The sequence below is a fragment of the Rhipicephalus sanguineus genome, chromosome 7 (assembly GCF_013339695.2).
Source record: "Rhipicephalus sanguineus isolate Rsan-2018 chromosome 7, BIME_Rsan_1.4, whole genome shotgun sequence".
Classification (NCBI taxonomy): Eukaryota; Metazoa; Arthropoda; class Arachnida; order Ixodida; family Ixodidae; genus Rhipicephalus; species Rhipicephalus sanguineus.
The window spans coordinates 14343581-14357635 of NC_051182.1; positions in this window are offsets into that span (position 1 = coordinate 14343581).

The following is a 14055-nucleotide window of genomic DNA, read 5'->3' on the forward strand; positions in this document are numbered from 1 at the left end:
TATTTATTTTCGTCCTTTCTCTAATTTTTGCCACCAATACTCTAACCCCTCTCTTACTATTTCAATCGCGGGTGTGTTCAGCTTTCCATTGTCTCTAAAACCCAAAGCGTCATGTAGTCTCGTGCCAAACGTACACTGGGTGGATATCTCCACATTCAATCAGAACGGCTCCGCCGTTTCCTGATCTTCCCCGCAGCACGTGCATTGTTCTTCTTCTTTACTGAATCTCGCTTTATAACGACCCGTTCTAAGGCACAACCCGATCTCGCTTCAAACAGTAAAGCGTTCCCATTGAATTGTCGTAAAATGCCTCTCCTTATTTTCATCTTTGCCCTGTCGGTAGTTACTCAAAGCCGGTTTTTTCTCCATAGCTGCCATCCAGTAAATCCTCTCCGCCTCTCTGACTTTTCGCTTAACGCTCTTTGTTGACATACTGCTTACACTACCAGCCGTATATTTACTAGTGAGCCTCCTAGTTCTTTTTCTCCACTGTGTGTCCACGCTTTCCTATACAAGTAACGGAACACCTTCTCTGCCCACCTACTCTCCTTCATATCCTTAGCCTTTCTTCGAACCTTATTTTGCTCTGAGCCTCCCTCGCCTCAAAACCTGCCCATCCCATATCGCCCTTTACAGCCTCATTTGTCGTCTTCCCGTGAGCACCCAACGCAAGGCGTCCCACAGTCCTTTGATGTATATCCATTCCCGATTGCACCTCTGCCATCATGCACACCACTGAGTTCCCAAAAGTAAGCCCCGGAACCATTACACCTTTCGACAGACCTCGAAGCACCTCGTACCTATTGTATCCCCCACAACGCCCCCTGCACTGTGTTCCTTCATTATTGCAGCATTCCTCTTTCCTTTTGCTGCCGAGGCTTGGCTTTTTTCTGTACTTCCATGTACCTGTCATCCTCCTTTCTCCATACTCCGAGCCCGTACTTGTATTCATAGGCACCACACCACCCTCGGTATTTCTTGGCCCTGTATTGACACCCCCGCCTGATCACAAGGATCGTTGAATACCATCAATCCACATTTTGTTACACTAAATCCTAGTCTTAGAGCTTCCCCTTCCCTTCCCTTCCGCATATATCCGCCAGCTGCTGTATATCCTCTTGACTGCCTTGACTTCCCAAACATAATATTCAATATGTGGTGGCTCTTCCAAGTCTCTAAGGTGTGTTTCTGTAACCGCATAAACGCCTATCTGTTCTTTGTTTAACTGCTCCTCAATCTCTAACCATTTTGCCTTTTTTCTGCCACCTTGCATGTTTATGCAACTAATTGCAACACGCGCCTTCTCCCTCCTTTTACCTTTCCTCTGGTTTTTCGCTATACTGCCTGTCAAGGAGTCCCCCTGGTTGTTTTCCCTCATTACAAGCTACCCTGGGCACCGAAGGGCCCGCGTGCCGCCCAAAAAAGCTACTGCGCGTCCTGCCAGTCGTCAGCCGACCTCATGACCAAGCCTCTTATCGAAGTGAATTCTGTCACTCTGGAAATCGCCCCACCTGTGCACCTCCCTCTTTATATCCACTACCTCGAAACCCTTCTCTCGACTAATTCGCCATATCTCTTTGTTTGCGTCGACAACCGCTCTTTGCAAGTTGATATTGCGCACTGGTACTTCCGGTGTTGTGCATACTACTACAATTTGCACCTGGGGGGGGACACGGTGCGCATGTCATCGACCCCTTTCACCAAGGTCGTCGCTAGTCCTGACGATTCTCCATTCAACACGTCATTTAGCCCTCCACAATTACCACGAGGTTTACGTCTGTGAGCTTTAGCTGCGAGTTTTTCACTCGCTTGCCTCATGACTGTCCCCAGCGTATGTCCTGGGAATGTCCCTATCGAGACTCTCTTATCTCCTTCATCTTTCTTTGATTGCCTGCGCATCGGACTAAATTTGAGTCCCGGATTGCCTGACATTCCTTCGTAACCTAAAGTCCCTCTATATAGGGACCTTACTAACCTGCATCCGGCTGCTGTTGTGGGTGACTAGCGTGACGGCTGCGGCTTTGTCCCTCCCTCCCTCAAAACTACTTCTCGGAAGCTGGGCCATGTGACCACTGCACCTGCATTTGTATGCCTGATGTTCCCTTCGCCTCTCCCGACGGGGGGTCGTCGCCCTAGCGCGCGGCTCGAAGAGACACGTGTTTTTCGTGGGCTCCGGAATGACAGCGTCAGATAATTTTTTTTGTTTTTAACGAAGCTTGTTTTTTTTTTAGTTAAAGTACATAAGCCCTAGATTGAAGCTTAATAGGGCTTACAACTTTGTTCTGTGTCCTGTGTGACAGTCGCCTGGGTTTTTTTTTTTTAATTTGTTTCTTCGCCTACCACGTGGCTGAAAGGTACATGTGCTTTAGTGTACATACTGCGGAGTTTTGTGATCATTTGGCTTTAAGTGCATCTAATCCGCGTGTGAACGCTGCCATGTCAAAAAGACCGTAAAGTGTTCAGGGTGCGGAATGGATGGAGAATAGGTTTGCGTGAGTAGAGGGAGCACGCCAAGTGTAAGCTGCGAGTTAGAGGCGAAAATGGAAATTTGTCCAGAATGAGCCATGGTAAGGATCGCCGAGCTGGAGAATGCTGGCGACAGAGCGGGGAAAAAACGATGGCTGGGGGAAAGGCTTAAAGGGGTACTGACACAAAATTTCGCGGCCGAGATAGCCTCGGATCGATTCCTGTGCTGGGCCATGCAAAATATGACCGAATAAAGCTTGGAAGGTATTTTATATGAATTTTGAAGTTCGCGAACGCATCCAGCATTATAGGCCGCACCATGCATTGACACCTCATGCCGAGGTGACCCCCCTACTTCCCCTATAACCGTTGCAGCCGGTACAAGTACGATGACTTAGCCGCATTTCTGTTTTGACGCGCTCCCGCACGCTCCTTGCCAGGGGTCAACTGAAGTGTCGCCACGCGAAATTCCTATCCCCGCGCGAAAATCGGCCATCAGACGACATGAGCCCGACGACGACAGACCGCGCGATGCGTCACTGTTCTGTGTGCTCAGGACGGTTTCACTCGCTAGGTGGTGATAGCTGCACCCGGCGGCTTTCGTTTTTGGGGCTCTGTCAAACCGAAACTGAGGCTGTGTCGGAATGAGGACTTGTGTATTAATTATCTGTCGCGCGTGCAGCAAACATGTGCCGTGGATACTTATAGGCCCCCAGCAACACATTGCAGCAAAAAAACGCGGGGCGAAAATTTTTTCAGGACTCCTTTAAGTCAGCCGAGGAGAAGTTGCAAAGGTAGTAATTGTGTAAGGAAGCAAGCGACAGCGGGAACAGCGGGCTACCCACAGTGGTAGACGCGAAGGGGGAAACAGGTTTTGAAAAGACAGGTGCAAGGGTCACAGGACCCAGCTTCCGCGAAGTAGTTTGGGAAGGGGAGGGGACAAAGCAGCAGTGGCACGCGCTAGTAACCGAGGCAGTGGCCAGGTGCGGGACAGTCCTGCAGAAAAGTCGGAGCACGTGATAATCGCCGGGGACTCGAATTTAGTTAGATGCGCAGAAGCAGTCAAGGAAAGGGTGAGAGGCGACAAACGAGTTTTAATAGGGAAGTTCCCGGGACATGGGCTGGGATCAGTGATGAGACAAGCTAACGCAAAACTCACAACTAAGGCTAATGGACGTAACCTCGTGATAATCGCGGGAGGTCTAAACGACGTCTTGAATGAAGAATCAGCCGAACTAGCGAACCACATTGGCGAAAGGGGTCGATGACATGCGCACCATTTCCCCTCAGGTGCCGATAGGGGTATGCACATACCGGAGGTACCGGTGCGTGACTGCAACCTGCAAAGAGCGGTTGTCGACGCAAACAAAGATATGGCAGATGAGTCGAGAGAAAGGCATTGAGGTAGTGGAAAAAACAGAGAGGTGCACAGGTGGGGTGGTTTTCGAAGAGACGGAATACACTTCGATAGGAGGCTTGGTCATGAGGTGGGTTGGCGACTTGCAGGACGCGCAGTAGCTTTTTGGGGGGCACGCGGGCCCTTCGGTGCCCAGGGTAGCTTGTAATGAGGAAAACAACCAGGGGGACTCTTTGACAGGCAGTATAGCGAAAAACCAGAAAAAAGGTAAAAGAAGGGAGAACGCGCGTGTTGCAATTAGTTACATAACATGCAGGGTGGCAGAAAAAAGGCAAAATGGTAAGAGATTGAGGAACAATTAAACAAGGAACAGATAGGTGTTTATGCGGTTACAGAAACACACCTTAGAGACTTGGAAGAGCCACCACATATTGACAATTATATTGGGAAGGAGTTAACAGGATCACATCAGAAAGGAGAGGTTGGGGGTGTTGGAATGCTAATTCATGGCAGAAAAAAATGGGATAGAGTGAAACAAACGTGTTCAGAGCACATATGGGTTTCGGGAACAGTAGGTGGAAAGGAAACGTGGCTAGGTGTAGCTTACTTGTGGACGGGGAATAACTGCAGAGAAAAGAATCTGGAGATAGTGAAAATTGCATAAGCACCGATATTAAAGAATTTGGTCATGATGTCGAAATATCTTTCTAGGGGACATGAACGCTCACATTCATGACCTTGACGGTTATTCAGACACCAATGGCAAGTTATTGCTAGATCTCTGCGAGCAACATAGTCTTGAGATAGTTAACATGGGGCCTAAGTGTGAGGGGCAGATCACGTGGGAAGTCGGAAACAGGCAATCGAGCATTGATTATGTCTCATGACAGAAGGAATATATGACAAACTTAGAGAGATGAGAATAGACGAGGAAGGCATTAACAGCCTGGGTAGTGATCATAAACGCATAATATTACAAATGGATATAAAACTGAAAATAAGAACATAGAATCAAAGTTTGGCAGCTTGTATCTAAATGACAACAAATAACAAATATAACCGCAAGAGTCGAGGAAAAAAGTAGACGAACTATCATGCAAAGACTGGAAGTATAGTGAGCTGCTACATGTAATCACGAAAGAAATTGAAAAGAGAAGAAAACTATTCGTTGGAAAGGAAAGAGACAGCCAAAAAGTTGGTGGAACGAAGAAATCCGGGAGGCGATCGAGAAGCGATGTGAGGCATCACGGGAGCACAGACAGGCAAAAAAAGGAGAAGCGGCCACAGGACGAAGTCACCAAATATGGGAAATATATTTAGAGCAAAAATCCATTGTGCAGAAATTAGTCGAGGCAAAAATTAAAGGTGTAAGTGAACGCTGGATGACAGAGATTCGCGAAAAGAAGGCCGCGCCTAGGATATTTTGGAGCCACCTAAAAGCGCTGGGTAGGAAGCCTGTCACAATGCAACGACGTTTGGCAGATGGAGGAGGAAATCAATTGGAAGGGTATGAAGCGATAGGTTACATCCGAAAGATAACAGCCGATTCGTTTAAAAAGGTCGCCCAGGGGATTCCCCCGGCGAGTAAAAGTACGCAAAGGAGTGCACCGACGAAGATGTAGTACTAGAAAATTTCAATTGGAAGAAGGCCGAAGGAAAAATACCTAAGCGCACTACTCCGGGCTTAGATGGGGTTCCGTCAGCCTCATTAACGAACTCGGACATAAAACTAAAGAAGCACTGCTGAAAGCCGTAGAAAAGTGCTTTCAGGAGAGGGAAATACCAGACAGTTGGCGAAAAAGTAGAATGAACTTAACCTATAACGCAGGGGAGAAAAGGATAACATTCGCTCGTATAGACCGCTAACCATTACGTCGGTGCTATACAGGTTGGCGATGCAGGCAGTAAAATTAAAAATAAAAGCATGGGTAGAACATAATGATATTTTGGGAGAACTTCAGAATGGATTTCGAATCGACAGGCGGTTAGACGATAATCTGTTGTTCTTACCCAGTGTATACAATATCGAAAATAGAAAACAGGCCCTTATACGTAGCTTATCTAGATATCACCGGGGCGTATGACAACGTTAATCAGGAAATTTTGTGGGATATATTGAAAGAAGTGGGCATAGGGGACGACTGTATACACCTTTTGAGGGAAATATACCGAGAAAATACAGTTTGTATAGAATGGGAAGGAATAAGTAGCAAGGACAGCGTTGAAATTAGCAAGGGGCTGAGACAGGGATGTCCTTTGTCCCCGCTGTTATTCATGCTGTACATGGTGAGGATGGAAAAAGCGCTGGAAGGCAGCAACATTGGATTTAATTTGTCACACAAACAGGTCGGCACGGTGGTTGAGCAGAAGCTTCCAGGTCTATTTTATGCTGATGATATTGTCTTATTTGCAGACAGTCAAGATGATATACAGCGACTGGCAGATATATGCGGAAGGGAATGTGAGGCTCTAGGACTAGGATTTAGTGGCAACAAAATGTGGATTGATGGTATTTCAATGATCACGAAGACCATGCGATCATAATACAGGGCCAAAAAATACCGAAGGTAAGCGAGTACAAGTGCCTCGAGTATGGTAAATGTGGGGGGACAGATATATGGAGGTACAAGAGAAAGCATCGTAGCAAAGGGAAAGAGATGCTGAAATTATGAAGCACAGAGCTTTATGGGGATACAATAGATACGAGGTGATTCGAGGCTGTTGGAGGGTGTGATGGTCCCGGGGCTTACATTGGGAACTCAGGGGTGTGCATGAAGTCAGAGGTACAATCAGGAATGGATGTAAATCAAAGGACGTTGGGCCGCCTCGCGTTGGGCCGCTCACTGGAAGACGACAAATGAGGCTGTAAAGGGTGATATGGATGGACAGGCTTGAAGTGAGGGAAGCTCAGAGCAAATGAGATTCGAAGAGAGGCTGAGGAAAATGAAGAAGAGTAGATGGGCAGAGAAGGTTTTCAGGTATTTGTATAGAAAAGCGTTGACACGCAGTGGAGAAAAAGAACTAGGAGGCTCACCAGTAAATATACGGCTAGCAGTGCGGGCGATATGGCAACAAGGAGCATTAAGCGGAAGGTCAGAGAGACGGAGAGGACTTATTGGATGGCAGCGATGGACAAGAAGCCGGCTCTTAGTAACTACCGAAAAGGAAAAAACGAAATAAGGAGGGAAAGGTTTATGATAATTCAAGGGGAAGCGCTTTGCTGTTTGAAGCAAGGTCGGGCTGCCTTAGAACGCGTAGTTATAAAGCGAGATTCAGTAACGAAGAAGAACAATGTACATGCTGCGGGGGAACTAAGGAAACGATGGAACATGTACTGATTGAATGGGCGATATTCACCCAGGTATACCTGTGGGCACGAGTCTACATGAAGCCTTGGGTTTTAGGGACAACAATGGAAGCTGAACACGTCCGCGATAGAAATAAGTAAGAGACGGTTAGAATATTGGTGGCAGAAAAGTAGAGAGGTATTAAGAGGTATAGAGGTTATTAAGCCAACTTGAAACAAGGAAGTTTTTTTTCCCTTCGAGCCTGGTGGCAGACATGTCACCACCCCCGTTATAAAGGGGACGCTTCATAGAATCCATCCATCCATCCACCGTCACCTGCGGCTTCTTTGTTTCCCTTTGACGACCTTCGATAGGCCCTCGTCGGCTGACCTGAGCCTTTCTCCCCATGGCTTCGTCTTCTCTCGCTCTGTCGCCAGCGCATTCTCCAGCTCTGAGATTCTCGTCATGAGCCCATTCTGGACAGCCATCATGTTTTCCATTTTCTCCTCGAATTCGCATTGTCTACACGGTGTCAGCTTCTTCTGTCGTCTCGTCCGCACAAACTTCCATCTTCCAACCTACCCCGCACCCTGAACACTACGGTCTTTTTGACCATGGCTAGATCTGTTCACCGATGCCCACGTATTAGAAAACTGTCACAAATAATCCCGGCGTACTAAATACACTGCCCTAAGTCAAAAGGAACCACAAAATCAATGAACACGCTACACTTCAAGGCAGGCACGTAGCCAGGATTTTTTTTCGGGGGGGGCCCAAGGCCCATTGTTCGAAAGAAAGTATTTCCACGGCAAAAATAAAACAAAAGTTGCCCGGGAATATAGAAGGCTGGACGAAATTCGGGGGGGCCCGGGCCCCCCGCCCCCCCCCCCCCCTGCCTACGTGCCTGCTTCAAGGCACCTGTGCATGCACGTGCTGAGTCTACGCGCGGACCTCAGCCACGTGGTGGCGGAAAAAAAAAACACAGTAGAAAGCAATACACAAAAAACAGCACAAAGTAATAAACCCAATCAGGCTTTACGCTAACGCCTGATATATATATATATAGAAAGCTACAGACAGAGGCAAGCTCAAATCATGCAAATACACTGATATGTCGCTGTCGTTCCGGAGCTCTCGAAAAAACACGTCCATCCTGCTGACAGCCGGCTACGCACCAGCTAAGAATAAGAAATACATGAAACGCATCTAGTGAGCAATTCATTAAACTAGAGCTGGCTACATACATACTACTACAGCTGAGGAAACGACCCACACCCTAAGGAGCTTCGCCCCTAAAAGCCTCGGCGCAAAAGGAAAGAGGAATGCTGCAATCATGGAGGAAAGGAAAATAAGGAGAGGCCCTGACGTCACATTCGTGAAGCATTCACATCGCAAACACCCGCATCGCCTCCTAGCGAAGGAGCCTCGAAACATTTGCGCGATTTCCGCCGTGTCTTTTGCAAGCGCATGCGCGATTCGAGCTTTTATTTTTTTTTTTCCCGTGTAAGCGGCGCCGTTGGTGCAGTCGATTCACGCATGCTGCTCCTCTTTAGGAAAGCTACGCAATGCCCAGCTGTTGCGTATGGTTGCGTATACCCGGTGCAAATCGCGTGCACTGCGCAAAGTACCGGGTGTCACTTTTCATGTGTACGTACTAGTGATGCAGAACTATCGGTAAATTGATTATCGATAGCATCGATAGTTTTTTTGAAACTATCCATAGTGTAGGCAAACCATCGATAGTGCTACTATCGACAGACTATCGATAGTGCAATAGGTAGTACCATAATTAATATTACTAGTTATATTACTGCCACGTGTGTTTATTGCTTTGTTTCGATGTATTCGCGTTTCAACCATAAAGACTGTTTGCAACGTTTGACGAAGACCACGCCGTAATGTTGGAGAAGCTTCACGATTGTTTGAGATCATTCTGTTAAGATTACGCGCCAGACGCGAATAGTAAAGTTTATTCGAGAGCTTACGCGAGCACCAGCGATAACGCTGGAAGGTTCGATGACTGATGTAAAAAGGATGAAGCGTTCCACCGATGATCAGATTACTCGACTGCCGACGGCTGTTCTCGCCGCTATCAGTGCGCAGCGTGTTTCGCTTGAATTCGAGTTTTGATTTTATGGGCACAAGTCCCGCCCAAATATAGAGCTCCGTATTTCCCAGTCTTGCTGCAGCATTTTGCAACCGTCATAAGTGACACTGCTATCGATAGTGGTGTGAATAATCACGCTGTTTTCTGGCCGGCCAAATTGCCAGAATGCGATAGCGTACTATCAGCTTCGCTTAATTTAGGAGCAGTTTTTGGCGAAAGAAATAAATTATTTCCGGAAGAAAAATGGCGGGATATGTCCGCCAATAAAGCCATATCCAAAAGCAACCAGTCACATCTTACAATTAACCAACCTAGTTCACGATATATTTTTTATTTTGAAATCATGAAATGCAATATAAATTTGAAGCCGCGCAGTTCTACCACATGCAGCGCCTTCCTATCCGCTAAAGCAGAACAGTTTGACTTATGATCATGTGTCAGCAAAGCACTCTGGTGAAGAACACAAGCATGTCAACTTTGTTGCTCTTCAGCCTGCTCCTCCGGCTCCACACTCTAAGAAAAAAAAGAGTCAAAAGAGGGTCATGGAACCGTGACTCTCTTCGGGCGTCCATGTGACCCCTTTTGGAAGGTACAGGCAGAGAAAAAGAGTTATCATTTTGGAAGGAGTCACTGGACGCTCTGAAGCGCGTTTCGATTGGCTTCCGTCATGAAAGAGCCGCCGTATACGCCATACATATCGCGCGCTTGCCCTTTGGCGCCATTGTGGCGCGTTCCTCGCCGACGGAGACGCGGTTGGCGCCGGGGTGGCGCGCCGGCCGCTTTCGACTTTCCTCTCAGTCGTCTCAGCAGTCTCAGCTCTCAGTCAGTCTCAGTCTCCTCGTCTATTGGAATGGGTTGCGTGATTGCGTTGATAGCGGGTTGCGTGTCTTGAAGTTTCATCAGTTTCATGTTCATGCGCGTCTACGGTGGTGTTGACGCCGGCTCCGTGCACGAAGTGGCGCTTGGAGGGCGGAATATTCATGGAGCTGTGGATACGGACAACGGGCAGCCAGTTTATGCGGTGAGTGTACTGCTTTCGTAGGCACTAATTACAGCTTTAGCTGGGCGTCTGCAGTAGCTCTGCGGAAGTTATCTGCCAGCCATTTCCAACAGCAGCCTGTGTCCGCGGGGCTGTTGCGGATGCCCAACTAAAGCTGTCAGTTAACGAGTTGCCACCGTTATGCGCGTTGCTGTACAAGCTCCCATAAAGTGAGCGATGCAAACAATTATCAAGGGTCATTTCTTGCTGATCGCACGTTGTGTCTGCACTACTGAAGGTGCAAGATGTCGTTTTGAGATGCACTTTAGTCTACTTCATAATAACATTTCCATCGACCTTGAGTGTGCTGCGTGCTTCCGCGCGTGGGAACATGAAAAAAAAAAAAAGAAAGCCTGTGTACAGAACGCTCAGACGCACTATATATAATGGTTTTGTTGGCTTAAAGACGGTAGTTTGAGGTGCAGATATTAGTACGGCGGCTTCCAGAACGTACGCGGTAGTCATTCAAGTTGGACACGCCTCGCCGGTAAGGCGAAAAAGCTAGAGACTTTCGACGGTGCCCGTTGTTGCGGCCGCCGCCGTGCACTTTTTTCATTCGTTACTGTTTGCTGTTTTCATGGTTTGCCAACATCTGCGATGACACTATAACAGAATCAAGTGAGTGTACGTGATTGTGGGAGTTATGTGTGCTAATTCTAACATATGACATGTCTGATCTCGACGTAGACGGCGTCCGCACGCGCTGGGTGTCGTTCGGGCCCTCGTGCTCGCATGTGTTTACCTGAATATGGGTTACGTTTGTAAAACATGCGGTCAGTAACCGCTCACGCCGTGCCCCTGACTGTCGGAGGATGTGCTTGGGTGTCGGGGTAAGCCGGCGCAAAACCGTGTTTATTCTGAAACCAAATTTTGAAGCGATTTCTCAGAAAAGAAGTGCTTTCATTCGTGTATAGCCAGTGCGTATTGCGATACGAGGTTCCCGCTGCCTTTTACGTGAAAATTTGTTTTCGTTGCGAAATTCGAATTAAACACTCGTGGCAGATGTGCGTACAATAACGGTGTGTTGAACAAAGGGTTGTTTTAAATACAAATAATGTGTGTGTTTTGGTTATTCCCAGAATCCCGGATCACTTCTCCCGCCTCTTCACTCCAGTTGACAGCCACACTCGGGGAAACGAATGTGCCGCTCTGGTCTGGCGCCTCACCGCTCGTGATGGGAAAATCAACAGCGGCGTTCGCCCTGTCAACGAGGCAGTCGGTCCTACATCTCTTTTGGTTGGACAAGACGACGTAGGAAAAGAGGTGAGTGGCACCCACGCAAAGGAGCCTAAACCAATTTCGTTTGTTGTTTAAGAGGCTCACATCATCTTGTGCTGCAAGTTTGTCGCTAAGTGACGTGTTAGAAAAGGTACTATTTGCAAGTTGTATTTTGCACGATAACGGCAAAAAACTTGGTTCCTTACTTACGTGTTTGCATTTGTTGTTTTGTTGTGAGCCTTCATTGTGTCTATGTGAACCACTTATTTTGTAAGTTTCGCAAACCTTTACTGCAATTTCATTTTCTCATCATAATATCACGTTCTGCTTTTCAGATACTGTTTTTCGTGGTGCTCACGCTGAACAGGAGCGACAACCAACCTAGCAAACCACAAGTCTGATGCCACCAGCCGTCACCACTTTTTCATTTATTCTTAATCAAAAGGAATAAAGATTGAAACATGATGCCTATTTCTGCAGTTTATATTGCACTGTATGGCACTATGCAAACCAGTCACACATTTTAGTTGGCTATACTCATAGAAGCATGTAAATGAGGAATACCCAAACTTCTTAATTGGAAATAAAAGACCATCCTTACGCGCTTTCTATATAACTTCGCTGGAAAATATGTGTTGTTTTGACGAGTATTATTAAAATAATGCTAAAACTGAACTATTATTTTTTTGCAGTCGCTGGACAGAACGGCAAGTATTATTGGACTTGCTTAAAATGAATACACTATTTTCAACAGAAGTCGCGCAAAAGTAGAGCAAGGGTCCAATGAGTAGCTTAAAATACTTGTGAAGTCTCTTGACGCTTCGGTGTGGGTCTTTTGACCCCCGTAGGAGTGTTACCGGCAAGAGTCGTCTGACTCCCTATAAGTGGTAACGTGATACTTTGAATGAGAGTCTGTCCACTCTTCCTAGAGGGTCAGGGGACTCTCCTAGAGCGAGCCGACCCTGACCCACCAAGAGAGTCACCGCGACTATTTAAAGAGAGTCCTATACGTGGCAAGTCAGAACTCTCCGAAAAGAGTCACGCATACTCTTTTTTTTTCTTAGAGTGCACTATGTACCACGCGCGCGGGGAACCAAGTTTTCTGCAATGAGTTCGTGCTGTTGATTTTATACTATCGATAGTACCATCGAATTTTTACTATCGATAGCGCTATCGATAGTATTTTTTACCATCGATAGTGCGATAGTGACTCAGCTATCGATAGTATGGATAGTACCATCGATAGTTCTGCATCCCTAGTACGTACACGTTCGCTTCATTGGTGATCACTAATGCATGGTGTTTGCATGCGAAGCTCTCGGATGTGCGCTCTGTTGCTTCTTACTCATTGTGTCAACTCAGAACACACGTGAACTTTTGTTTTTGGCGTCTGACGCGCCGTACATACCATGCGCCGAAGGCATCGTACGTTTGTAGAAGCTGTGTCGTTCAACGAAACGGCAATAAACTTATGTTGTTGTTATCTGACTACGTGATGTATGTATTGTGCGGTGTGCGCTCGCTGCGTGCTTGTTGTTGTGTGCGTACTAGAATTACAAACTTTACGTGCACGATCGCGTATACAATACAGCGGTGTCCTCTTTTCGACGTGAAGTTACGTCAACTATAGGTTGGCGTTGCGCCGAATAGCTACTACGCTCACTCCATATAAACGAACAAAGAACCGCTAATCCGGCAGCAGATCGAGAAATCGGGCTACGAGAAAGGGAAGGCCTAACGCCCAGCAGAACGCGTAAGTCACTGCTAGGTGAGTTCGAATACGATGATGCAGGGGCTGAACGTTTTTGATCACAGTACGTACCGGTATTCTGTACTCTTGCACAAAAACGCTCCGCGAAGAATTTCAGCAGGCAGCGCTTGGGCCTGCCACGCACGAACAGCCTGGTAAACGTCTGCTTGCAACATTTTACTGCGTGCGAACCGCACAATACGCGCTAAGTTTACGCCGGGACTACACATCTGCGCAGAAGCAAACCACCGCGGAGAGCACGCCGCGGGGCGTCTGTTTTGTTTGCCCCATACCGGTTTGTTTGCCCCATAAATCTGACGTCACTTTCGCCACACTTTTCGCAATGCATTGAAATACGATAGGGCCTCTCCTTAGTATTTCTTCCTCCATGGCTGCAATAATGAAGCACAGAGCGTTGTGGGGATACAATAGGTACGAGGTGCTTCGAGGCCTCTGGAAAGGTGTAACGGTTCCGGGGCTTACTTTCGCGAACTCATGGTGGTGTGCATGAGGGCAGAGGTGCAATCGGGAATGGATGTAAATCAAAGGATGTGACGCCTAGCGTTGGGTGCTCACAGGAAGACGACAAATGAGGCTGTAAAGGGCGATATGGGATGGGCAGGTTTTGAGGCGAGGGAGTCCTAGAGCAAAATAAGGTTCGAAGAAAGGCTAAGGAATATGAAGAAGAGTAGATGGGCAGAGAAGGTATTGCGTTATTTTTAAGGAAGAGCGAGGTCACGCAATGGATAAGAAGAACTAGGAGGCTCACCAGTAAATATACAGCTATGGAGAAAAAACCGGCTTTGAGTAACTACCGAAAGGGCAAAAATG